We start from the raw sequence: 25,556 nt of genomic DNA, 5'->3' as shown, positions 1-25,556 counted from the left end.
GCGAAGTGGTCCCTCTGAGACCACAGGGTGTAGACCTCTCCTGTGACGTCATCGCCCAGAGGTGGGTGGGTGGGGAGGGAGGTAAAAGCCAGTGAGTACATGATTCCCCTGGGAGGCCTAGGCCTGCTTTGGCCAGTCAGAACCAACTTCTTCGGTTCCTTCCGCCTCATTCCACGTGTCCCGGGCCTTTCTCCCAGGCTTCTCAGCTGGACAGCAAGCCTCCACCCCTCCTCCACCTCATTACACTTCTTTCTCCTCCCTCCCCCCCTTCTCCTTTTCCGGTCCTCCTCACTCAGCCCCCACCTTCACCCCACACCCCCCTTTTATCTTTCTCTCCTCTTCCTCCTCCCTTTCTCCTCAGAACTAATTGCTTAAGGGGTGAAGACCAGGTCGACTTGTATAAACCCTGATCCATCGCCATGGTGATGCTAATTCACGCTGAGTTCAAAGGAAATTGTTCCAGTTAAATCTAACAAGCTGGAGCCGGGGCCCAGGAAGGACATGTTCCAGGAGGGCCGAGCCCCGGGCCCAGACACATCGAAAAACAAACCATTGCTTCCCACCCGCCCACTCCCTTAGCTGCCCTCCCAGCAGCCTTCAGATACAGCTCAGCTGAGGGGTGAGGGCGGAGGGGTGGCTGAGCCCTTGTCTCAGAGGTCCCCAGGCCAGGGCCAGACTCCCCGGGCTTCCTCTAACGACGGAGTGGCCCCTCCATTGAAAGGCCCTTCCATAAAGTCATTGTGGGCCCTCCCCAGCCCTCCGTCCTGCCCCTGCTCACCGCCCCTGCTTTGGGAGGGGCGTGTGCTTATAGTAAGTACTTTCTAGTGAGTGTGGGTTTGGAAGCTCTTGCTGATGGCTGCACAGGGGAGGAGCCTTCGACTGGCCCTGCACCATCCCCGTGACCTGTGACCTGTTGGCATCGATCCCGCTGCTCCCCAGGGTTCTCGCTGGCTGGTTTGGGGTACTTGATGGCCAGGTTTCGCTTCTTGGTTCATCTTAGTCTGGAGGCTCCGCTGAAGCCCGTTCACCGTCATACCCAACAGACTAAACTCACTGTGTGTAGTCCACTTCAACTCACAGTCACCCTGGGGGACGGCGTAGAACCGCCCCGTGGGTTTCCCAGGCTGTCAACCTCTACAGGACAGCCTTGTTCTCTCACCGCACAGCTAGCGGATCTGAACCCCCGAAATGCGATCAGCAGCCCAGCGCTTAACTAACCCCGTAGGCCCCAGAGCTCAGAAGCACAGCCACCTGTAAGTGCCCACCGACAGACAGACTTGCGTGGGAGCTGTGCATGAGGGGCGTGGCTAGGGTAAGTTGTCTATCGAAGATGCATCACTGGCTTCCAGTTTGAAAGTGAAACAAATAAACAAAGCAGCCGCAATGGAGTCCCAGGGAGCTGAGCCACGGGTTTCCAGGGCTGTCCATCTGTATGGAGCAAACAGCCTCGTCTGTTGGTCCACAAGGCAGCTGGTGGGTTTGAACCACCAGTCTGGCCACGCCACCGGGGCTGCTGTACAACATCACATGTTTTGAAAGCGTTTTGCTGTGAATTGGCTGACAGCTTACCGAACACATTGTTAGCGGCCGGCTTCACAATTCATATCCATTTGGATTAATCTCATCTCTTGCCATCCCCCCAGGGAACCATTACTTATTCTGCTTCCTCCCGGTGTTGCCTGTGTCCAGGCCATCTCCCCTCACCCTCCGAACCTTGTCATTGAGTAAATGCTGACCTTCGGATAGTTCTAACAAGGGGTGAGTTCACTGCCAGGTCTGAAGGGGGACAAAGGGTCAAACTCTTGGGGGCCCCAAGGGTCTCGCTCTGCCAACAAGTAAGCCTGGTGTCTTTGGTGATTTTGATTTCTGTCCCACAGTGTTTCCCCCTCTCGATCTAGGACCTTGTACGGGGTCTTTTTTTTCAGAGTATGGGCTCGATATTTGTAGCAACCCATTGGTATCGGCATCCTCTGGACCCTGAGTGTTTCGGGCTGGAGAAAGCTCAACAAGGTGAAACTGCTAAGAGCTTCCTTTGAGCCTGGCCTCTCTCTGGCCCTGTGAGGACTAGCCCTGTAGCCTGGAATTGAGGGAGACAACTTGAACATGGACAAGAGAAGGGCCTTGACTGCAAAAGTGCAAGCAGGCAGCCTTCTGACCCCTCCAGCTCCCGCAGCACAGCCTGCACCTGCCTCTGACCAAGCCTCTGATGTCACTTCTGGTCTTGTCGGCTGCAGGTGTCTGTTTCGTTCAGGACTGGGCCCAGAGGGGGTTCTGGCTGACTGTTAATGATGTGTCCAGATGCTGAGTGGAGGTCTTAGGAGGTGGATGAGACAGAGGGCCACAGATAGAGGGGACCCAAGGGGCCAGGGCTGGGGAGCTTGGGACGTCCAGGTTCCTGGATGCTAGCAGAAGACCAGCCAGCCACAGGAGGATTAGGCTGCCAGACTCCCTTTGCAGAGGTCAGCTGGGGCTCTGCAATCACCTCCACACCTTGGACCCTCCATAGAGGGTCTTATCCCCTTGCTAACGAGACCCCAGTAGAGAGGCAGCAGAAATTCTGTGAAGAGGAAGATCATTCTTGCTTCTACCATAGCCCTGGAATCCCGAGTGGCCTCCATGGTTCAGCTTTCAAACCGAAAGCTTGGAGGTTCATGTCTACACAAGAGCCTTGGAAAAAAGGGCTGGAAATCTACTTCTAAAACTATGTCATTGGACACTTTATGGGGCACCCGTCCTGATGCCCATGGGGTGGCCACGAGTCAAAGTCCACTCCATAGCGACCGGTCTGGTTGTCAGATGCAGTCACGGCGATTTCTACTCAGCGTGAGCCCCGGTGAGCGAGCAGAACAGCCCCATAGAGTTGTGTAGGCTGTCATCTTCATGGAATGAGCCCCGTGGCTTAGTGGGTAAACCCTCAGCTGCTAAAGGAAAGGTTGGCAGTCTGAACCCTGCCACGTCCCCGAGGTAGTCTGCTTCTGGTAAATGGCAGGGCGGGGCCTCTCTGTCCTCAATTTCATGGCCGTGGGCTTGGCTGGTTTTGGATTAATCCTCACGGGAGCAGGAAGCCAGGTCTTTCTTCCGTGGAGCTGGTGGGTGGCTTCACACCACTGACCTTTTGGTTATTAGCTGAGCTCCCTTCCCGCTTCTCCCGACAGGCACCAACTCCCGCTCCGGGCTGGGAGGCCTTTGGTGGGAATTGCGGTGCCCACCTGACCTGAGGAGCCCTCGCTCTCCCAGCTGTCCTGCAGGCAGGGCTTGGGGTGGCAGAGAGGAGATCCTGCAGTGACACAGCAAGGGGCGGGGGCTGCCAGGGCCCTTCCTGCAGCTGCAGGACTGCTCCCACTGCCTTTGTACTCCACCCGTCTCCTTTCATCCCGGCAGCTCAAAGTCCCTTTCAAGCTACAAGCAGCCCTAAGAGTTGGCTCCTAAGTTCAGTGAGCACACAGGGCCCGCTGGGCCTCGAGCTGGTGGAGGCGGCCGCTCCTGGGAGCAGACCATGAGTCAGGTGCCTGTGAGCCCAGGCCTCCCAACCCCCAGACTTCTACCCCAAGCTCTGCACTACTCAGCCCGTGGTAAGGGGCATCAGAGCTGGGCTGGCTTGGCTTAGCTATGGCACCCCACGCACAGGGCGCCCCATGCAGCAGGGAGACAAGGTCCTGCACAAGGCTCTGGAGAGCCGGGTGCAGGGCTGGAGCTTCCCAGCGCGTGAGCAGTATGGTGGGCACTACCCCATCAATGGCTGCTTTTTTGGGGGGGGTGGAGAAGGGACCTGCAGAGTGTGTCCATTTCGAGTGGAAGGGAGGGGGACTGACAAGCGTAAACAGCAATCACCAGGGACTCTGGGATGAGAGCCAGCCAACTTTGGGGAGGGCTTCCCTGCTGGGTGGGGATCTTCACTGAGGTCCCGGGTCTTGGCAACCACCCCTTGCTCACCGTCCCCCAGCTGCTTTAGCTAACTTGACCCTGCCGAATGCCCCCTTTCCAGGTTAGTTGTTTGTCTGTAATGTGTCCACGATGGCGGAGACCGCCGTGTAGCCAGCCTGACGCACCCTGGAAAGGATCCCCCCCGTCCTGGCTTGCACTGCTCTCCTGCTGTGCGATCCCAGGAACTGCTTTCAGTTCTCTGAACTGCCACGGCTTCCTTCCCAGCTTCCTTGGCTCAGCGTCTACAGCGCAGGAGCACCCTACTCAGATTGTGAGGGGGAACAGTGTTATAGGGCACGGGTGCCCTCGAGAAATGACATGGGATGCTTCAGGTGGCAAGGCTGGGACCGGAGCTTAGGGGTCAAGGAGAAGCCTCACAGGGGCCCATGCCCATCCTTCTGACTCAGTGGGGAGAGCCCTTCAGCGTTGTTCTCAGCAAGGTGGGTGTCTGGACACGGAGGGAGTGTGAGGGTGGGGTGTCGTGGGGAAGTCGGGGGCAGAGACGACTCAGGGTGTTGCACAAGGAGGAGTGGGGGTGGAGGGGGTTCCGTTTACATGTGTCACCGATGAAGAGTAGGGCTGGTCCAGCCCCGGCCCAGCCCTGGGATGCTGCTCCCTGTGGGCTGCAGGGATCAAAGGCGTCCTGGGCATCACTCCTTGCAACGTGTCATCCAAGCGCTGGGCCCACGAACGCCTGCCCTTCTCATGGGACCCGCTTCATACAGTCACCTTTGTTTCCCTCCTCGTCCGCCCACCACCCCCGCTTGTTTCCGGAGAGGCCTGAGACAGCCCCGTGGCCTTCTCCACACCCCTTGCTTCAGCTGCTGATTCAGCCCACAGAGTTGATGTCTATGGAGCCGCTGTGGCCGCCGGCTGTCTGCCCCATCAACGCTCAGCTTCCCTCTGTGGCCACCTTGGCCATCACTGCCATCTCCCTTTCCTCTTGAGCACCAGCTCCGGGCTCTGCCGAGCTATTTGCTCGTAAGTCTCCAGATGTGAACAGGTCTCTCACTTTTGCCTTTGGCCTTCAAATAAACCCATTATCTTGGAGTCTATTCTGACACACAGAGCCTCTGTGCTATAGAACTGAACCCCACTGGCACCACAGAGACTGCCAGGCCTTACTTCCGTGAGCCACCAGGTGTGTTCCAACACCCACCTTCCTGTTAGGAGTCGAATGCAAAAGGCTTGCTTTGAGGCCGGCAAAATAGATGCACTAGGTCCGGCCCTTTCCCAACCCTGGATCTTTTGACACCTTAGTCCCAGCTGGACCCCTCCCAGTCCTCCTGCTAGCCCCCTAAGTACGAGCCTTCTTGCTTCTTCAGTGGTATCTTAGTGGGCCTCTGTGTCTCAGGTCTGCCATCTGGCTCTGGGTCTGCTGAGGGAGCTGGGTGTGGGGATAGAGGAAACCTGGCCAAAGGGAGGCCTTGGGAGCGTCCTGCTGTCCAGCCTGGAGGCCACATCAGCATGGCAGAGAGGGAGGGGGAGCTGGGCTTGATACCAAGATCATAAGGAGAAAAACATGTGAACTTTCTTCTGGGTCAGTCCTAGAGAACGGTTTCTTCAACATGGTTTCTAGATCTGTATCTGTGGTTCCTATTTAGAAATCCCCCTAGAACCTTCTCTGTCCCCTGGGCTCACATTCCCCACCCCCGCCTTCCACTCTGATGAATTCCTTGTGGCCTTTGGAGGGACATTAATTCCCTCCTTTCAGAGAGGGGACAAAAACAAAGGCTTACAAAGATCTGGAGAGATGCGTGCTGGCTCTCAGCCATGGTGGAGTTCCAGAGCCTGAGCTCATTCCATTACCCGCCCCGACAGACGTGCGCGGCGTGTGGGTGTGCTTGTGACGCACGAGCACTCTGTGCTGGGATGTGCTGTTTCCGTACATGTGGTGTGTGCATACACATGCTGTGTATGTGGATGGCATCCGGTATGGAAGGTGTGTGTGTGTGGTTTGTGTGTGTGAAGAATGTGAGAGTGTGTGGGTGTGGTAAGTGTGGTTTGTGTGTGAGGGTGTGTGTGGCAGGTGTCTGTGGTTTGTGCATGTGAATGTGGTTTGTGTGTGAGAGTGTGAGTGTGGTAGGCGTGTGTGGTTTGTAGAGTCACGTGAGGTGGTAGGTGTGTGTGTGTATGTGAATGTGGCTAATTTCCCAGCAGTCCTTAAGAGGTTGACGATGGTTGTTCCTCCACCCCTTCTTCACTTCACTTTCTCTCTCATCCCCTGTCTCTCTCTCCTCTCTGCATGATGCAATGGGCTGTCCTGTCGGCAACACATCTTCTCTGTGGGCCTTAGGATAGAGAGGCTGGATTGCCCCTGCTGCCTCAGGACAAAAGCACCCGGCCCTGTCTTGGGGAGAGAAGTCGCTTTGAGCACCCCACCTGCCAGGCTCGAAGTCTTTGCACCGACCGTGGCTTTCGGTGAAGAAATGAAGAGACCCAACAAAAGTAAAGCAGAGAGAACAGGAGGGTTGAGACCCTGTGTTTGAGGCCTGGCACTGCCACGATCCGTAACGAGCTGTTAATCGTCGTTAGTAGCATTCTCTGTATCTAGTTTCTAATAGCCATTGCAATGGCTACACGGAACTCGCAGACAACATTCCTGAATACCAGGGTTTATTAAGAACTGGTATTAGGTAGTAATGCCAGTGAGAAATGCTTAGGCTAGAGATGTTCATCAGGACATGGCACAAAGTTCCTTCAAGGTGGCAATTTGATGCCCAAAGCATATCACCAGTGGTAAGCTTCACCCCAAAGACGTTCAGCTCAAGCTCCGAGGGTCAGCAAACCCAGCTCCCTGAAGGCACCTCACCCAGTCCAGAGGACTCAGCTACATTTCTGTGGGTGGGCAAGCCCACCACTCCCAATTAAGTGCCCAGAGGCACGTACTCCACAAGCCAGCCTCCTGCACAAAAGTACTCAGCTTGACTTGCTCCGTAGGTTGGAAAGTCCACCACTCTGTCCCATGCTCTGGCTCCTGGTTCTGCTGCGGTTCCTCTGATGTCACAGTTGTCTTCTACAGCCAGGAGCTTCAGTGCACAGGGATCTTGTGTCCAGAGGATGTGTTCCACTCCTGGCTTTTGCTGGTAGTGAGATCCCCTCTTCTGCTTCTCAGAGGATTCATGTTATAAGCAGCAGAGCCGCATTTCAGAGAACCGTGTTCACAGTCATTCACCAGAGAATCCTGTCAGTATCTCCCCCACCTTCTGAGCAGACTCAAGCAGGAAAAGGTTGCTTGGTGGGAGTTAGAGACTCTGGCCAGCAGAGCCACATTAAACAAATCACTGTCCGTGAAGGATGACCTTAGATTTCTCAAGCTGGAAGGACTGAGTAAGAAAAGTATTATCCCTTGAGTTGAAATACTGAAGGATCAAGCTGGAAGACACAGGAAGCACCACAAGATGATGGAAGGAAGACAGAGTCACTGTGGTAAAAGCGTGACGGTGAATCACGTCAGGGGCTGCATGTGATTAAGAGCTGGCGGCTTTGAAGGAAGAAATCTGAGCTGCTTAGTGGGCATTAGTGAGAACCAAGGCCCAGGTATGTGTGTGACATCGAAAAGGCCTTAACCAACCGATAGAGCACCGGAGGCATTTACTGGTCTCTGCCAAGAAATTTAGAAGACAGTTACCTGGCCAACTGACTGCAAGAGATCCATATTTGTACCCAAGTGACTCAACAGAATGTGGAAATTATCAACCAATATCATTAAACATATGGACATAAAATTTTGTCAAAAATGATTAAAATGACACCAGCACATGGACAGAGAACTTCCAGAAACTCAAGCCAGCTTCAGAAGGCGGATGTGGAAGGAGGGCTTTCATGACTGGCCTCAGGTGCTTCTTGACTGGAAGCAGAGAAGAGCAGAAAGAGGTTGGCTTATGTTCTTATGCATTGACTATGCAAAGACAGCCCGCTCTTGGGTCATGGCAAATTACAGATGACGTCGTGGAGAAGGTCACTTTCAGAGCACCTGAAGGTGCCCCCGGGGACTTGTACATAAACCAGGAGGCCGTCGTTTTCCCAGAACAGGGAGTGACTTTAAAATCGGGAAAGGTTTGTGTCAGGGTTGCATCTTCTCAGCATGCTTGTTCAATCTGCGCCCTAGGCATCTGATCTGAGAACTTGGACTGTATAGAGAAGAATGTGGCATCTGGATCAGAGGAAGAGCTGTGAACAACCCGTGACACGCACACAACGCAACCTTGGTGGTGTCGTAGTTACGCGTTGGTCAGCAGTTCCAAACCACCAGCCGCTCTGTGGGAGAAAGACAGGGCTTTCTACTCCTGTAAACAGCTGTAGTCTTGGAAACCCACAGGGGCAGTTCTACCCTGCCCTGTAGCGCTGCTGTGAGTCGACATTGACTCGGTGGTGGTGAGTTTGGGTTTTGGGGTTTGGCTTATTGGAAGTGGAGAAACATGAAGTACTTCCTGGTGATGATCCAAGACTACAGTCTTTGGAACTGATTATACTTTAACCTAAAGAAAATAAAAGTCCTCACCACTGACCCAACAAGCAACGTCATGATAAATGGAGAAAAGACCGAAGATGCCAAGGACTTGCGTTACTTCAACCCACAGCCAATGCCCATGGAGCTACAGTCAAGAAACAAAACAACCTACCACGTTGGGCAGGTCTGTTGCAGAAGAGCTTTTGATCCATCTTTTAATAGCTCGGTTTAAAAGCAAGGGCATGCTTTTGAGGACCGAGGGGCACCTGACGGAAGTCACGGTTTTGTCAGCCGCACAGTGAATAAGGCGCCCAGCACAAACGGATGCCTTTGCCCTGTGGTGCTGGAGAAGACTATTGACTCACATACCACGGACTGTCAGAAGAACAAACGCATCACTTTGAAAGAAGGACCGCCCGAGTGTCGCTGAGCAGTGAGGAGCGTGTACTCTGTCTCACGTAGCTCCAGTCACGTTATCAGGAGAGACCAGCGCCTGGGGAAAGGCATCACGATTGGCACAATTGATGAGTACCTCAGTGGGCTGGATTTCCACAGTGGCTGCACCTGTGAACTGAAAACAAGGAAACAAAACACTTGTGAGGCTAGAGGAGGATCAGCCTATTCTATCAGCCAGTTCTATTCTGTCCTAAGTGGCGTTTGTGTGAATTGCACCTAACAATCGAAGGCAAGTCTCTCAACTTCTGTTTCTTTAGCCCAGGAGTGCTGGCTTAGAAGATATAATGTATGTCTCCTAGGAAACTTGGGAAGGGGTCATGTCACTCACAGTATCAGCTAGAAGACTAAGACACACCTGGGTACACACCCCTGAGCATTTCCATGGTGACAAGAGGACACTGGATTCTCTATGCAGAGCCAGTCCCTCCTCCTGGCCCTGCCCTGTCAGAGACAGAATCTAAGCCTGGCTGAGGAAATCTGGGTGGTCATTCTGATTAGGGCAGAATGAATTACCTGGCTGCTTCTCCACCTTTCACAGGGGAATAGAGGAAATAGAAAGAATCTAATTAGTCTCATTCCAGATATCGAGAGCCCTTAACCATGAATGTGCTGACTCTTCCTCTCCAAGTCAAGTTCAGGAACACGTGGCGCTCCTTAAATGAATTAATGCTGGGTCTATTGTCTTCCAAAGAGCAGGGTCAATGAAAAGCTAAGTGGAGCAGGACCTCTTTCTCCTCGGAGATCAGATGGCACTGACTCTGGGAAAACAGTGGAGAGAAGTGAGTCTGCTTCTGGGTGAAGGGGGAAATCCCCCCCAAACCTCTCGGTGGGACGTTGGGGAGAATCAGGAAAGCCCACCTTTGCCCTCCTGCGTCAGCAACTTCGGCGAGAGGAGGGTCTCCACCAGCCCCAGGTGGAGCCTCCTGCCTTCCTGGGAGGAGTGAAGAGGTAAGGACACGGGTCCAGGGAACTTTTGAGCCAAGACTTGCGGGAAAGTGATGAAAAAAGGCAAGACCCTAAGAGGTCTGGAGGAACAGGAGAGAGACTCTCAAGGCCAGGGTCTTGCTGGGCCTCCTTCCTGTGTCGAGACTTGGAGGTGAGCAGGCTAAATAAGGCTCCTTGCTCTTTCCTCTGCTGCTGCACTGCTGTGCCCACATCTAGTGACCCAGGACTTTGGACATCGCTTTTCAGTGTTCCGTGTTTGTCCTAGGGACCCTAGTGGCGTAGTGGGTTACGTGTTGGGCTGCTAACCAGGAGGTTAACAGTTCAAAATCACCAGCCCCTTGGAGAGGACAAGACAAGGCATGCCACACCTGTGAAGAGTTAGGTTCGGCCTCCCACAGGAGCAGTCCCACTTTTTTCCCACGGGGCCGCTATGAGTCGGCACGGACGGCAGTGAGTTGATGGTGGGTTTCCATGCGGAGTCAGTGGCAGCAGAAGAGGGCCCCACAGGCCACCAGTGTTGGCATCGGCCACCCACCCAAGCTGAAGGCGTGGTAAGACAGAATTCCCGATGGCCGTTCACAACTGAGCAAAGGATAATTTTGGGTACGTAAGCTTCATCATGTGCCCAGGGTCTAGATACGAGCATTCCTGAACATTCGCTTTGGCTGTTGACATTTGGGTTGGAAACACGAATGTAAGTAAAATGACAGTCATTTTGTCTGCCCTGTCGCAAAAAGGGCTGATGAAGTTTTGTCATTAACCCCTGGGAACAATAGTTATCCAACAAGCTGTTGTCATTTCAACATTTTTCATGTGTGCAATTCAGTGAGGTAGGATCAGTGTTGGGCAACATCAGCAGTCACTAGCTGGTTCCGAGTGTTTTCATCACCCTTCACCGAAAGCCAGTGCCTCCTACCAATACCCTTCCCTCTCGCTCCGTCCACCTGCCTCGCGTAGCCGCTGAGAAACTTTGGTCTCCACGTCAGTCTCCTGATACTTCCTACAAGAAGGATCACATTGTGTTTGTCCTTTTGCGGCTGACTTCTCCCGCTCTGCATACTGTTCAGGGATCCGCCACGCTGGAGCAAGTCACAGGGCTTCCTGAGGACGAACACTAAACTGCCACATTTTGTTGACCTGCTCCCCTGTGCTGGACATCGGGGTTGGCTCCTCCTGGCTGGTGCTGCCTGGAGCACTGGTGTGGCCGCATCTGTTCGTGTCTCTTTGCTCAGTGCCATGGGCACACTCGCATGGACCTGCTGGGCCACGCGGCCTATGAGCGAGACCTGGTGGACAGAGGTGGCGTGCTCCAGAGGCCGTGGTTCAAACTCTGCAGCTGCCCAGTGGGAGGAGGAGGAGGCAGTCTGCTTCCAGATAGACCTACAGCCTTGGAGGCCATCTGGGTGGGTCTATTTTGCTGTCTTCTAGGGCAGCCACAAGTCAGATTGACTCACAGGCAACAGGTTTAATTTTCTAATAGGTTTGTGGTACCACAGCCTGAGTAGAGTTTGATATAGAGTGGGACTGCATTCCCGCGCCCCCCTCTCCAGGGATCTTGATCAGATATATGTATTTTCTCACCCACCATCCATCCACAAACATTCATCCATCCCCATGGCCATGGAGTCGATGCCGACTCATAGAGACTCTATAGGACAGGGTAGAACTGCCCCTATGGGTTTCTACGACTAACTCTTTAATTAAAAGTGGAAAGCTTCACCTTTCTCCCCGAAGATAAGTTAGAATAGGGGCCCCCCACCTTTTAAGAACACATGGTATAACTAATGATCAGATTCCAATGCTTAACTAACAGGAATATCTTCTAATGTCCACTATAAATGTCTAATTTAATCTCAGCCTAATTTCTAATCTAAGGCCAAGGAGCCTTGGTGGCATAGTGGTTATGTGTTGGGCTGCTAGATGTAAGGCCAGCAGTTCGAAACCAGCAGCTGCTCCTTGGGGGAAGACGGGAGTTTCTACTCTGTGAGAAGTCACAGCCTCAGACCCCTCCAGGGGCAGCTCTCCCTGTCCACCGGTGTCGCTGTGTAGGAGCCCTGGTGGGCTGTGTGCCACTTGGTTGCAGTTGGCAACCACTGGCAGCTCCTCAGAAAGACTGGACTTTCTACTCCAGTGAACAGTTAGTGTCGGGAACCCACAGGGGTCGCTGTGAGTCGGGCCGACTCGATGGCGGCGAGCTTGGTTTTCAGTTCATCTACGGCCCGCTGATGGTGCTGTAGGGTAGGCATGAGGCTGCCTGCGACAAGGGCGACAAGTGACACCCCCCAGCTGTCTGCACCTCAGCGCGTCAGTCAGAGAAACCCTATACAGTGGGAATCGACGCCCCAGCATTGGGAATCTAACTTCATCAGGCTGAATGTCAAGTTAAGGGCAAGACAACGTTCTCCATTCATTTAAGCCTACACCCAGGGGCACATGCCTGTATTCCACCAAGCTGCCTGTTCGCGGGATTCTTTGTTCACAGTGTATCGGAAGGGGTCCCCCTGTTTCGGATATGCCACGGGGCGCAGCGCAGGCTGGCAGATGAACCACATGAAAGCACACGCTCAGGAAAGCGCCCTTGTAATGCCAGAGCTGGGAACTCAACGGGCTCCCCCAACTCCATCCACTTAAGAATCTCAAAATGCCCAACGCAGGGCATGGCCATCTCCTGGGGTGGGCCGGTGGTGAGTGTGTGGTGAGGGCTTAGCCCACCAGCGACAGGACAAGGCCCAGAATTCCCAATTCTACACCATGAAGCCCTTTTCCCAAGCATCAGAGAGGCAAGGCTGGTCTCTCTGGCCTCTGCCTGGATCTGCTTCCCAGGGCTCCCCCTCCCTCTCCTTGGCCCATTTCAGCTTCCACGCCTTCGAGAAACCAAGAGGGGAGAAAGGAGGATGAGGAATGGGGCCAGGCACCCCTTGAACTCCCTTGGTTCCTTAATGAGGGGTGGCTGGTTGCTGGAGTGGGGTGGCGGGGAGGAGAGGGAAAGGATGCTTCCTTACTTGGGAAAGATCCAGAACCTCATGAATGTCTGACATTGCCAGTAAAAGCGGCATGTGCAATTTTTGAAAATCCTCTCTTTGAAGTTGATGTTTAACTGGTCCTCCTTCCAAACATTTAATAGGAAACCGAGCCCCTGGGCTTGCTCACGGGGCTCCCACCTTGGGCCCCAGCCCTGTGCCAAGAGCTTGAGGTACCTGTGCAGACACCTTTGAGGCTTCTTGAGACTGGGCGTCAAAGGGGGACTTGGGGCTGGCCCCAGGGGCTCCGGTGGATTGGAAACGGGTGTGCACTGTGGTGGGCCAGAGCTGGCTGGTGGAAGGACAGCCCTGGGGACTCGTCTGGATGCCGGAAGGAGAGGGTATTGGGATGCATGGCTGTGCAGCACACGCAGTTGTTTTTTCTAGGCTAGTTCCTTATTTTGATGTATTTGGTTCATTTAACGAACACAGTACTGCTCGCTGCTGCTGGGTGCCGGCCCGTCGGTGCTGACTCACAGCGCCCAGGCTAACAAACAACGGTAATGAAAAGCCAGTCTGCCTTTACTGCCTCCCACCTTGGAGGCAACAACTCTTTACAGCTTTTGTGTCTTGCTCAGAAATGTTTGTATGCCTCCCTCCCCACCCCCAAACAGGAACATATCACACACCCCCAAACAGGAACATATCACACACCCTGCTCCATCTCTGATCTGTCCCTAACAGCACCTCTCAGAGACCCTGCTACAGCTCTACCTGTCTGCTCCCTTTGCCTGCTGTGGGAGGGTGAGCCCTACCAGCCATTGGCTTCCACCCCCTCCTCACCCTACACACTCAGAGCAGGTGCTGAGGCGGGTTGCAGCCTGTGCTGGAGGAACCCCAGCGGCATGAAGGCTAAGCTGAGAGGTCGGTGGTTGGAACCCAGCGGCTGCTCTGCCAGGGAAAGATGAGGCAGTCTGCTCTGTCAAGAGTCCAGCCTTGAAACCCCCCAGGGGCAGGTCTCCTCTCTCCTATAGGGTCACTGTGTGTAGGATTCAGACTCATAGCACCCCTATAGGACGGGGTCGATTGCCCCTGTGGGCTTCTGAGACTGTAACTCTTTACAGGAGTAGAAAGCCTCAGTTGTCTTTGGTGGGGTGGAGCGGCTGGTGGTTTCAAACTGCTGACGCTGCGGTGAGCACCCCCTTGTAACCACTCTGTCACCAGGGCTCCTTTAGCTAGGGTGGGGTTCCCTGAGCCCTGACGACTGAAGAGGAACAGAGGGCCAGCAGGGGTTAGGCCGATCCCTTCTGCCAGGGAATTGCTTGGGTTTCCCAGCTCTGCTCCCCAGACGGCAGCGATGATGCAATCGCTGGTCTCTCCTTTAACTTTCCAGAGACGTCTGCAGAAGAGGTTTCCTTCATCTCAGCTGTGGCTGGTTAGAGGAGAACACTGAGACCCACAGAGGTCTGGGGGTGGAGTGTGGTCCCCAAGAAGCTCTGGGTCAAGAGTCGGGTTGTCACCATCCAGAGATGGGATCTGTTGGCTAGGGGCTGAGTGGGGATGGGCATGGCCAGGCTCAACTGCCTGGCTGTTTAAGATTTGCTAGGCCAGTGGTGGTCACCTCAACACACTATTCCAGGCTGGAACCAATGTCCGGCCACATCTCCTTAGAAACTACCAGCCGCTCCTCGGGAGAAAGGCAGGGCTTTCGACTCCTGGAAACGGTTACAGTCTCAGACACACAGAGCAAGGGTCTATCTCTGGGCGGTGGACCATTCTCCTAGGGCTCTCAGGATGGACGGCGCAGCCTGGCAGATGGAGATGGTTTCAGACTGCTGGGTAAAAGGCCCTCCACCCTGACCCCTTTCAGAGGGACCTTGGGGAGGGATCTCTGCCCCATTAAAGCCCCTATAACCTGAGCCATCTGTCCCCCATAAAACCGACCAACCTCAAGGCGAATTCTCCAGATGGGCTGGAGGCCTGATCAAAGCCAGAACCCCCCCCCAGGCCAGTAGCCTTCTTTCTGACTCTGTTAATAGCCCTCAGTCATCCTGGCTCCAGTCATCTTTAACCTATTTATCCCTGGCTTCCTCTCCCTCCCCAAAGCTCAGCTCTGCTACCCGGAGGCCCCTGGGAATAAGGTCTCCCAGGAGAGGCCACCCCAAACCCAGAGTGGCTTCATGAGAGACTCGCCAAGGTCAGAGCAGGAGAACAGGGCTCCTCTTCGGGCGCCTCCCCTACTTGCTGTGTGGCTTTGGGCAACTCATTTAACTGTTCTGCGCCCCGCCCCGCCATGATGGTGGCCACCAGGAGCCCTGGTGGCGTCGTGGTCATGTATTGAGTTGCAATCTGCAAGGTCCACAGTTTGAAACTCCCAGCCACTCTTCGGGAGAAAGACAGACCTTTCCACTCCTGTAAACAGTTACAGTCTCAGAAACTCAGGGGACGGCTCTGGCCTGTCCTCTACAGTTGCTGTGAGTTGGCACTCCCGCGATGGCAGTGCACACTTTCTGCTGCACTGTTATTCGATGCCACTGCCGGGTTGGTTCGGACTCACAGCGACCCCAGCACAGCAGAGTGAGGGCCTGCCAGTCCTGCGCCCTCCTCAGGATCGCTGTGGTGCCCGAGCCCACTGCTGCAGCCACGGTGTCACTCCATCTCCTCGAGGGCCGTCCTCTCTCTTCACTGACTCTCCACATTTACCAAGCAGGATGTCCTTCTCCAGGGACTGGTCCCTCCTGATAACATGTCCCCAGTATGTGAGCACGAAGTCTCCCCATCTGGCTGTACTTCTTCCAAGACAGATCTGTTTGAAGGCAGAGGGTACCAGAAAGAGGTTTGCTTGGGTTTTATTGGGCACACAAAGGCATCGGACTGAGTGGATCGTAACAAAGTATACTACAACCGAGATCATAACATGTGTTCCAGCTCTGTGATCTCATTCATTCCTCCCCAAGGAGATCAGGATGTCCGTTCCAGAGCCCTGACAGAGAGAGACGTTCAGGAGAAGAAGGTGGGCTGGGGAGAGCAGGAAGCCGTCCAGAGGTGGCCATGACCATGCCAGGCTGGGGAGGGGTTTCTGTAGCCGGGGAACCCCTCAAGGCCACACAGGAGGGTGCAGGCTTCCCCAAAGCACCTTTCACCACCAATCTCAGAGATGGGGACTCCGGAGGAGATGTCAAGGTGATGGGGAAACTTGGAGGAGTCTGAGAAGAGGCCACAGAGGTGACCACGAGATGACAGTCCACATGGGGAAAATACACGTCCTGGTGCAGCAGCTACTCTCAGTTGCCAGATGTAGAGGCCTGTCCCTGGAAAGGACATACAAGTACGGAGGAAATAGGCTAGCAAGAAGCAGGAGCCAAAGGGCCCAGTCGGGGCCCTGGGGTGGCTGCTTGAGCAGGGGCGTGGAGACACCGTGTGGTTAGCGCGAGGAACTGCAGTTTGGTTCCCTAAGAGAAAGCTGTAGTTAGCTGCCCTTGATTTGGAGGCGGCCTGCCCTGCTGCGCCATCCTCACAATTGTTCTGAGGCTCCAGCCCATTGTTGCAGCCACAGTGTCAATCCATCTCCTGGAGGTCCTTGCTCTCTTTTGTTACCCTATCACCATGCGAATACCAAACCCAAGACCAACCCAACCGCTACAGAGTCCATTCTGACCCTCAAAGACAAAGCTTAACTGCTTTGCCTCAGCGTCTTCCCACAGAGCGACTGGTGGATTTGAACTGTTGACCTTGCGATTAGCAGTCTAACACTAACCCCTCTGAGCCGCCCCTCTCAATTCACTGCCATCGACTCAATTCTGACCCATAGCGACAGCGTAGGACAAGTAGAACGGTTCCTGTGGGTTTCTGAGACTTTATGTTTATGGAAATAGAAAGCCTCGTCTTTCTCCCTGGGAGCACGTTGGTGGGTTTGAACCATTGACCGCGTGGTTAGCAGCTCAATTCAAAACCGCTCACCACCAGGGCTCCTCTGGAGAAGAGATGGGGAAAGCTGGAGAAGGACCCTAACTTGATGTGCCTCCAGTTCTAGAGCAGTTTCTCACGACCGCTCTCGGAGGTCGCTGTCCTGGTGCCTCGGACAGCCTCCGAAGCTGCCCATACCCTAGCTGTGCTCCTGGCCACGCTCCACGACCTCTCGGAACCCCGGTTTCTCCCCTGGGACACGGGATGCCTCACATGGTCCTTGCAGGGTGCGGAGCTTCCAACCTAGGTTTCCGTCACTGTGAATGTGGCGATGTTCCTGCTCCCTGGAAAATCCAGGGGCCGGCGGGGTGGGGGTGGGGGGGTTTGACTGTTGAGTATTTTCACTGCAAAATCACGTGTATTCCCGGGATGCTCACAGTGGGTGGCCTATTTCAGCGCACATGGTGCAAGATTGCTGATTGGCCACATCTGATGACCAGCAAGCCCCGTTCTGGCCAATGAGAGAGCCGAATACTGGCAGGTGGAGAGCAGCGTTAGTGACCTCCCTTCTTTATACCCTGCCCGCCAGACGCCCGGAAGAGCCTTGGCGTGGCTCCGTTTCACCTTAAAAGCGAGAACATAGTCTCAGAGCGCCCAAGTGGGCTGGGTAAGCCAAGACCCGCTCCAGGACCCAGTTTCCCCCCCGGGTCCAGGTGCAAGGAGCCGGGTGGCATAGAGGTGACACGCTGGGCTGCTGACCGCTGAGATCTGTGCTTGGAACCTCCCCGGGAGGAGGATGAGGCTTTCTGCTCCTGTGAAGATTTGCAGCCTTGGAAACGCATGGGTGGTGGTGGGGACAGTTCTACTCTGTCCTCTAGGGTTGCTAGGAGTCAGAGCCGGCTTGATGGCAGTGAGATTGGCAGAGAGAGAGGCAAACCAGGGCCCGGACCCCCGCAGCCTGCCATGGGCAGGTCTCTGCGTGTGGATGTGCTGGTGCGAGTTTGCTGGCACACTGGATGCCTGCACCTGGCTCCAGTGTGCAGCAGGTTCTGATGAGCCCCATCTGCCAACGACCAGACAGAGCTGCAGAGCATCTCTGGAGGACTCCTTCCCATGCTAGGTCTCTTGGCTTTTGGGGGAGCATCAGGTGGTCCTCGGACTGGTCAGTCTTTCTGTATTCCCTCTGATGCCTGAGAACATCTCCTGTCTCCTTCCTCTGGCTGAAGACCACCCTCACAGGGTGAAGGGTAGGGAGGAGAGTAAAGATCTATACTTTGCCACTTCTTAGAACACAATGAGTGGGTTAACCACAGCAGGAGGGATTGGAGTCAGATAACAGGAAAGACTTACTGGGTGGAAGATGGTTCCATTATGGTATAGACATCCCTCAGCCAAGGTCCGATCCAGGAGCCCGAGTGACACAAGTGGCTTGTAGTCAGCTGTTCACCTAGAGGCCGGCCTGCCCAGAAGGTCCTTGGAATAAAGGCCAGGAAAACGGCCTCTGGAGATGACAGTCAAGCAACGATGGGGCAGGTCTCTCTTACATTTGGGGTCCACCTGAGCTTGAGGCCCACTTGTGGGCAGCTAGCAACCACAGCAGGCCAAGTTCAGTGACAGAAGGTCCTTCAAGTGCTCGGCTGACCGCTTCCTGAATGGCCTGTGGGCACCATACGGACGCAGCTGGCAACGTAGAAACTCCTAATCACCGACTCTTCAATGTTAGTGGTCCAAATCCCAGTCATGCTCAGGGCCAACCCTTGTGGCCACTGGGCCTTCCTCAAGATCCTAGCTGGTCTGCCCTGTGCCCTGCACCTTGGGTTTGCTAAGGGCTCTGAGAGGAATGAGCCAGGTGTTGATGTTGAACGGACCTGTGTGGTTGTGGGGGGAGATGGGTAAGAAGAGCCAAAGTCAGGCTTGATTGTGACTCCGCCTTGTGCCTGCAGCGGAACATCCACTGCCCACAACAAGCTGATGTGGTGGATGCTACCATTTCTTCGTCTGCCGGAGGAGGAGCCCGACTGGAACCCCGCACTGTCACACCACAGCCCGCGCACATCCTCATTGCAGCCGGCAGCCAGTGTCAGGGGGACAGTTGGGATTATAGGCTTGGTGGGAGGTGGAGATGGCAGGGAGGGGGCAGGCATGAGGAGGGGCAGGCAGGGTTGCCAAGGTGAGGCCGAGCACCCTCAGTGGGAGGGTTCAGAGGCCATAGTCTCCCCTGCTCAGCAGAGCACTACCTGCGGGCATGGCACCTCGTGCCCAGACTAGTTCCAGATGAGCATCCCAGAAGGTGGCCAGGGGCCCGGACACTCCCCGCGCCTTCCCCCAGCCCAGGTCTGGATCACGTCCCCGCAGCTGCTTCGGATGCCATCATTTTGCACTGATGCCCTGCCTCAGGGCTGCCTTCCAGCTACCAGAGCGTCTCTGCCAGCTGCCTAGCCACTGCCCACTCTGGGTGCTAGCTACATTGGGTGGCTTCCCTGGTCTATCGGGTGGGCTCCTAGCCCTGGAGCTGGCTGTATCAAACCCACCCAGTCCAGGGAATGCCTTCCAGCAGCTCAGCTCGTCCCCCTCGCTGACGAGCAGCGTGCTTGTGGCGGGCCGCCTCTGGGGCCCCAGTTGTGGCAACAACACACGGCCACCCCCAAGGGAACTTGTGCTCGGTCCATGAGCCCAGGAAGCCGGAGGACCCGGAGTCGGGCAGGGGCTGCTGTGAGGGATGGGAAAGGACTTGCTGCCACCTGGTGTCTGCCCTCCATGGCGTGTGACACAGGGCATGGATGACGCAGTCGTACACGGATGGTGCCACCCGCACCTCACTGTAGCTCAAGGGCAGCTTCATCCTTCTGGGCTCCCGCTCAGTGTGGGTTTCAGAGCAGCTCTCTGCTTCCCTGCTGCATTGAACCTCCTTCCCACACACCAGAGAACCTTCTGGAGCTCAGGCTTCCACCATGCCCAGCAGCTCGCCGGTCATCCAGCTTTGGGCCCTCATGCCCCAGCTTCGAGGAATCCGAAGGCGGGTGGAAAGCCCGTGCCTGCTTTGGGCATGAACAGGCCTTTGTGGTGGGCGAGAGCCGCCATCAAAGCCAAGCGAGCTGGGGCAGGCCTGGGAGCCGTGGGGCCCCTTGCTTCCCACCACTCCCACGCTCAGTCGCCTGGCCACCACCCCGTGCCGTGTGGCCACACGCCCCGTCCCCCTGCCTCCACTCATTTCCACCATTCTGCAGACCGGTCGCTCAGTAAGCTAGGGAAGGACGTGTGAGCTTGGTGCATCAACAGAACAGGGGCACCCTCTGTCCAAAGCAACGTCCCATAGATGCCAAGAGACAGGGCCCAGGGAAAGTGCGTGTATGGGTGCAAGGGAACTGGCAGGACACGAAACCCACTGTGTCAGTTTGTCTTACTGAGGTGGCTTGTGTCTTGCCGAAAGCAATGTCATTGGCACCCCAGATGCCAGCAGGGTCACCCAAAGGGAACAGACCAACAAGAGTTTACGAACAGGGAATCCACTACCCACTTCGGAGGCAGGTGCCGCTGGGAAGCTTATGCTTAGAATGGAAACCCTGTCAGGTACTCGAAGGCCTAATGAAAGGAGGCAGAGCACTGTCAGATGGCAGAGGAGGGGCTCTCCAAAGAGCTCTCAGCCCAGTGGCCCCTCGTGATGTGAAGCCCGTGGGAGTGGGGCCTTGAGGATTTTCATTTCCTGATGGTGCACAACTCCCGAAGAAACAACTGTAAAAATCTAATAATCAAACATGGAATGTATAGAACATGAATCTAGGAAATGTGGAAGTCATCAAGAATATAAGGATTGGCATCCTGGGCATACTGAGTGAAATAGACTGGTATTGGCCACTTTGAATCAGAAAACCATGTGGCTTACTATGTCGGGAATAACACAGACAAGAGGAATGGCATCCCGTGCTTTGTCAGAAAGGACACTTCAATATCTTTTTCAAAGGACAATGCTGTCTGTGACAGCATTAGATCTGTCCACCTTCAAGGACATCCACTCAATACAACCGTTATTCAAATTTATGCACCAACCACCAAAGCTAGTGATGCAGAAACTGAAGAAGCCTACCAATGTCTTCAGTCTAAAATCGATCAACCATGCGATCTAGATGTGTTGACAATTATTGGCTACTAGAATGCAAATGTTGGAAACAAGAAGGAACAGTCGTTGGAAAATATAATCTTGGTGATAGAAATGACGCTGCGATCACATGATAGGATTTTGCAAGATAGACCAGTTTTGCAAGACCAATGACTTGTTCATAGAAAATATCTTTTTTTTTTTTCAATAACACAGCCCTACACATGGGCTTCTCCAAATGGAAGCCGCAGAAATCAAATGGCCACATTCGTGGAAAGAGATGCTGGAGAAGCTGGGTGCCAGCAATTACAAGCAGGCCACAGGCTGCTGGTGGAACCGAGCATCAGTCACTCGTGTGTAAGTTCTGGTTGAAGCTGAAGAAAATGAAAGTGAGGCCACGCGAGGCAAGTGTGCCCGAGAGACCATTCGATCTGGTTCTCAAGATCATCTCAAGAACAGATGTGATGCACTAGTGACAGGAGATCTGCTGAGCTGTGGAAGGACACCAGAACATCATGTATGAAGAAAGCAAGAGGTCACTCAAAAGAGAGGAAAGAGAAAAAATCAAAGTGGATGTCAGAAGAGCCTCTGAAACCTGCTCTTCTGCAGAGAGTAGCTTAGGCAAACAGAAGAGATGATGGACGTCTAAGAGCTGAATAGAATATTTCAGAAGGCCATTCAAGAACATAAGGTAAAATATCGCAATGAAACGTGCAAAGACCTAGGATTGGAAAACCCAAAGGGAAGAACACGCTCAGCATATCCTCCGTGGAAAGAAATCAAGAAAAAAAATTCAAGCCTCAACTTGCAATTTGGAAAGATTCTATGGGAAAATATGGAATGATTTAGTAAGCCCCAAAATACAAAAGGAAAGACTACACCAAGTCACTGAACCAAAAAGAATTGGCCGACATGTAACCACTTCAGGGGATAGCAAATGAGCAAGAGCCAGGGGTGCTGAAGGGAGAAGTTCAAGCTGAACTGAAGACATTAGCCCAAAACATGGGTCCAAGAATTGATGGGACACCAACGGAAATGTCTCAGCAGGCTTATGAAGCCCTGGAAGCACTGATTCATCTGTGCCAGAAAGTTTGGAAGACAGCTACTTGACGAGAAAAGATCCATATTTGTACCCAAAGAAATATGGACAATCAGAATGCTCAAATTATAGAACAATATCATTCATACCACATGCAAGCAACATTTTGCTGAGGGTCATGCAACAATGGTTGCAGCAGTCCTCTGACAGGGACTTGCCAGAAGTTTGGATCAGATTCCAAAGCGGATGTGGAACAGGGGAGTCAAGGCTGATGTCAGATGGGTCCTGGCTGAAAGCAGAGAGAATCAGAAAGATGCTTGCTTGTGTTTTATTGACTATGCCCAGGCATTTGACTGTGTGGATCGTCACAAACTATGGCTAGCCTTGAGAAGAAGAGCAATTCCAGAACATTTCATTGGACTCATGCAGAACTTGGACATGGGTCAAGAGGCAGGTGTGAGAGCAGAACAAGGGACTACTGCCTGGCTTACAATCAAGAAAGGTGTGTGCCAGCATTGCATCCTCTCATCGTACTTAATGTGTATGCCGATCAAGCAATGAGAGACCTGGATTCTATGAAGAAGAATGTGGCATTGGGATTGGAGGAAGGCTCATTAACTGCCAGTGATACACGGATGACATAACCCTGCTTGCTGAAAGTGAGGAGGACTTGAACCACTTGCTGACAAAGCCAAGGGTTTCAGGCTTCAGTATGGATTGTAACTCAGTGTAAAGAAGACCAGACTGCACAAGCAGACCAGTAGGCAACATCATGATAAATGGAGAAAAGTTGAAATTGCAAAGAGTTTTGCCTTGTTTGGATCCACAACCAATGCTTATGGAAGCAGCAGTCAAGAGATCACACGGCAAGTTGCATTGGGTAACTGCCGCACAAGACCTCGTTGGAAACAATATCTTTAACTTTATTGTAAACACGAATACTTTATAACTTTAACTTAAAATATGTTTAGAATATATGCAAATGCAATATAGCATACATTTAATATAATACTAAAATGGGTAATGATTGAATATGTTCATATAGCATATGTGCAAAATATTGGAATTATTAATATTTACCTAACAGGAAAAGTTTTACTTTATGTATCAGGTGAGTTCTGTTTTTATTGTCTCTTGTGTAAGCTACAGTACTTGGCATTACTCTCTGCATGCTAATACACAAGAAACCCTGTTGTCTTAGTGGATTGTACTTTGGGCTTTTAACTACAGGTCTGCAGCGTGTACCTACCAACTGTTCTGAGAGAGGGAGATGAGGTTTTCTGGCCCAGAAACCCTATCCAGATTATCTCTGAGTCAGAACCGAGTCAACACCAGCAGATATGCTAATGAATGAGGTACTAGGTATATTAAGAGGATACAAAATTCAATATTTATCATGCAAATTATGTTTCTGTTTTGCAACAATGAATGTGTTTCTAAATTCATCTTCCAGGACAGCAACAAAGGGTGATTATCAGAACATTCCATTTATCTTTTATCAGAATATTTATATGTCTCCATGTAAGGAAATTGAACACTCTCTTGAGGAGCTAATGTAAATGAATATTTAGATAATAAAATTGTATATGTATGTTTTATTCTCCATTTCCCTTCAGCATGACTTTTTAAAAAAGAAATTGATATTGTGGTGACTCACAGACAAACTTGCTTATCAAGAGAGATGTGGTGTTATTGTTACATCAGTTATGCCGTATTTCCTAATACAGGAGTCAAACAGTTCCACAAAGAAATAAAAATATATTTTATGAATTTTGTATGTGATAACAATGATATTTCCTTTTATGTTGGACCAATCAGGTGTCACCTCACATTCAGTTCTCTCTTTTTAACCACAGAACACATCGGGAGCATTTAGCCCATGGGACCTGGGACACAACTGGTCCCACCCTGTGCACAGCCAGCCAGCAGGCACCTTCGGATCGAGCACATGTACATTATGCTCTTTGTGAGCACTCTGCCCACAGGTTCCCAAACTTGTACTGCCCCATTTTGAGAATTAAAAAAAAATCGAGGAAAAAAATAACTCAACACACACCTGGAAATTAAAAGTGTTTACACTATAGCTCTAATCTAGTATAAAGTACAGGTCTCAGCTTTTTCAGCATACGCGGGTCATTCCAGTGTCCCAAGGGGGTGCCACCCACATTGGATGACACTTGTCAACCCCCATCGAACAGTGGTCACATGGACGCGAAGACGCAGCATCCAAGGACACATTCCAAGACAACACACAAGACACTGCTGGGCCTGCCAGCAACTATTGGAAGGCAAAAGGAGGAAATTATTTACAACCGCTTGTAAGTACTATTTCTTTTGGCTATCTTAGACCTGATGAACAAAATTACATGCTCCCAAACTTGTTTTTACTTCTTAATTTTTAAATATAAATGTGTTGACATCCACATTTGAATGTAAATTGTCTTTTTATAACTTTTACTCTCTTTTGATTATTCAAATTTATTTGCTAAAATTTTATTGCTAAATCCAGGAGACGAATGCTAATATTTTAGAAGTAGAGAATATTGGAAAGAGCAAAGGAATAGAAATGAATCAATAAGAGGCTGAATTAGTGAGCTTGAAGCTACGGTAAGTCTCTCAGTACTAATGTGTTAGAGAAACAATCAGAAAAAAAGAACAACAATAACTAAAAACAAATCAAGGAAAGCCTAAGAATTATGTGGGACATCATCAGTAGGAATAATTCGCATGGGATTGGAATTCCAAAACAGGAAGAAGCCCCAAACACAAAATTGTGGAAGAATAAAACTTTACTAATATCATGTAAAGATAGGTAGGTACTCAAGAAGCTATGCCCCAAAGGCAATGAAAAAGACATATCATCATCGAACCATCTAGAACCAAGACAAGAACCCCGAGAGCAGCTTGGGGAAAGCTAATGGTCACTTAGAAAGGAGAACCAATAAAACTAAGCTCTGGTTTCTCAGCAGAAACAGGCAAGAATATATAAAATTATGAAAGAAGAAAAGTGCCAACGAAGAATTATACACCTGCAAAATTGTTCTTCAAATACAATGATAAAATGAGACTGTTTGCAGATGAACCAAAATGAAAAGAGTTTATAAAAACCAGATCAGCCTTATGAGTTTTATAAATACAAAAAGGAGTTCTTCAGACAGAGAACTGACAGCAAGCAGCAATCTGAGATGATCGTGCACGATAACATCACCCAGAAGTAACCCCGATACAGAAGTTTCCAAAGTACAACAATCCTACAAAACTGAAAATAGGGAACCCAAGACATCAACTTGTGAGTGAATACAATTACAAAGTAAAAAGAGAGAAGACATACGGCAGGAATGGGACTCGCAGATGGAGAGGACGCCAAGTAGATTTCAAGACAAAACAGATTGTTTTGAACTTGGAAAGAAATTGATAAATGATAGTTAACATCAAAGAAAACAAATAAAACCCTTCGAAATAAGAAAAGATGAAAATCATAGACATAGTATTCATGAAAACAACAGCAATGAAGAAAATTATAAGACTATCTGTGAGGAAAGTGGGTGAAGGGAGATGTCGGGCTGTAAGATATGACAAAATAATAATAATTTATGAATTATGAAGGGTTCATGAGGGAGGGGGGAGTGAGGAGGGAGAAGGAAAAATGAGAAGCTGATACCAAGGGCTCAAGTAGAAACCAAATGTTTTGAGAATGATGAGGGCAACAAATGTACAAATGTGCTTGACACAATGTATGGATTGTGATAAGAATTGTACGAGCCCTCAAAGAAATTA

This window comes from Tenrec ecaudatus, chromosome 4 (assembly GCF_050624435.1).
Source record: "Tenrec ecaudatus isolate mTenEca1 chromosome 4, mTenEca1.hap1, whole genome shotgun sequence".
Taxonomy (NCBI): domain Eukaryota; kingdom Metazoa; phylum Chordata; class Mammalia; order Afrosoricida; family Tenrecidae; genus Tenrec; species Tenrec ecaudatus.
The sequence above is the reverse complement of the archived record's forward strand: the minus strand, read 5'-3'. Positions refer to the sequence as shown.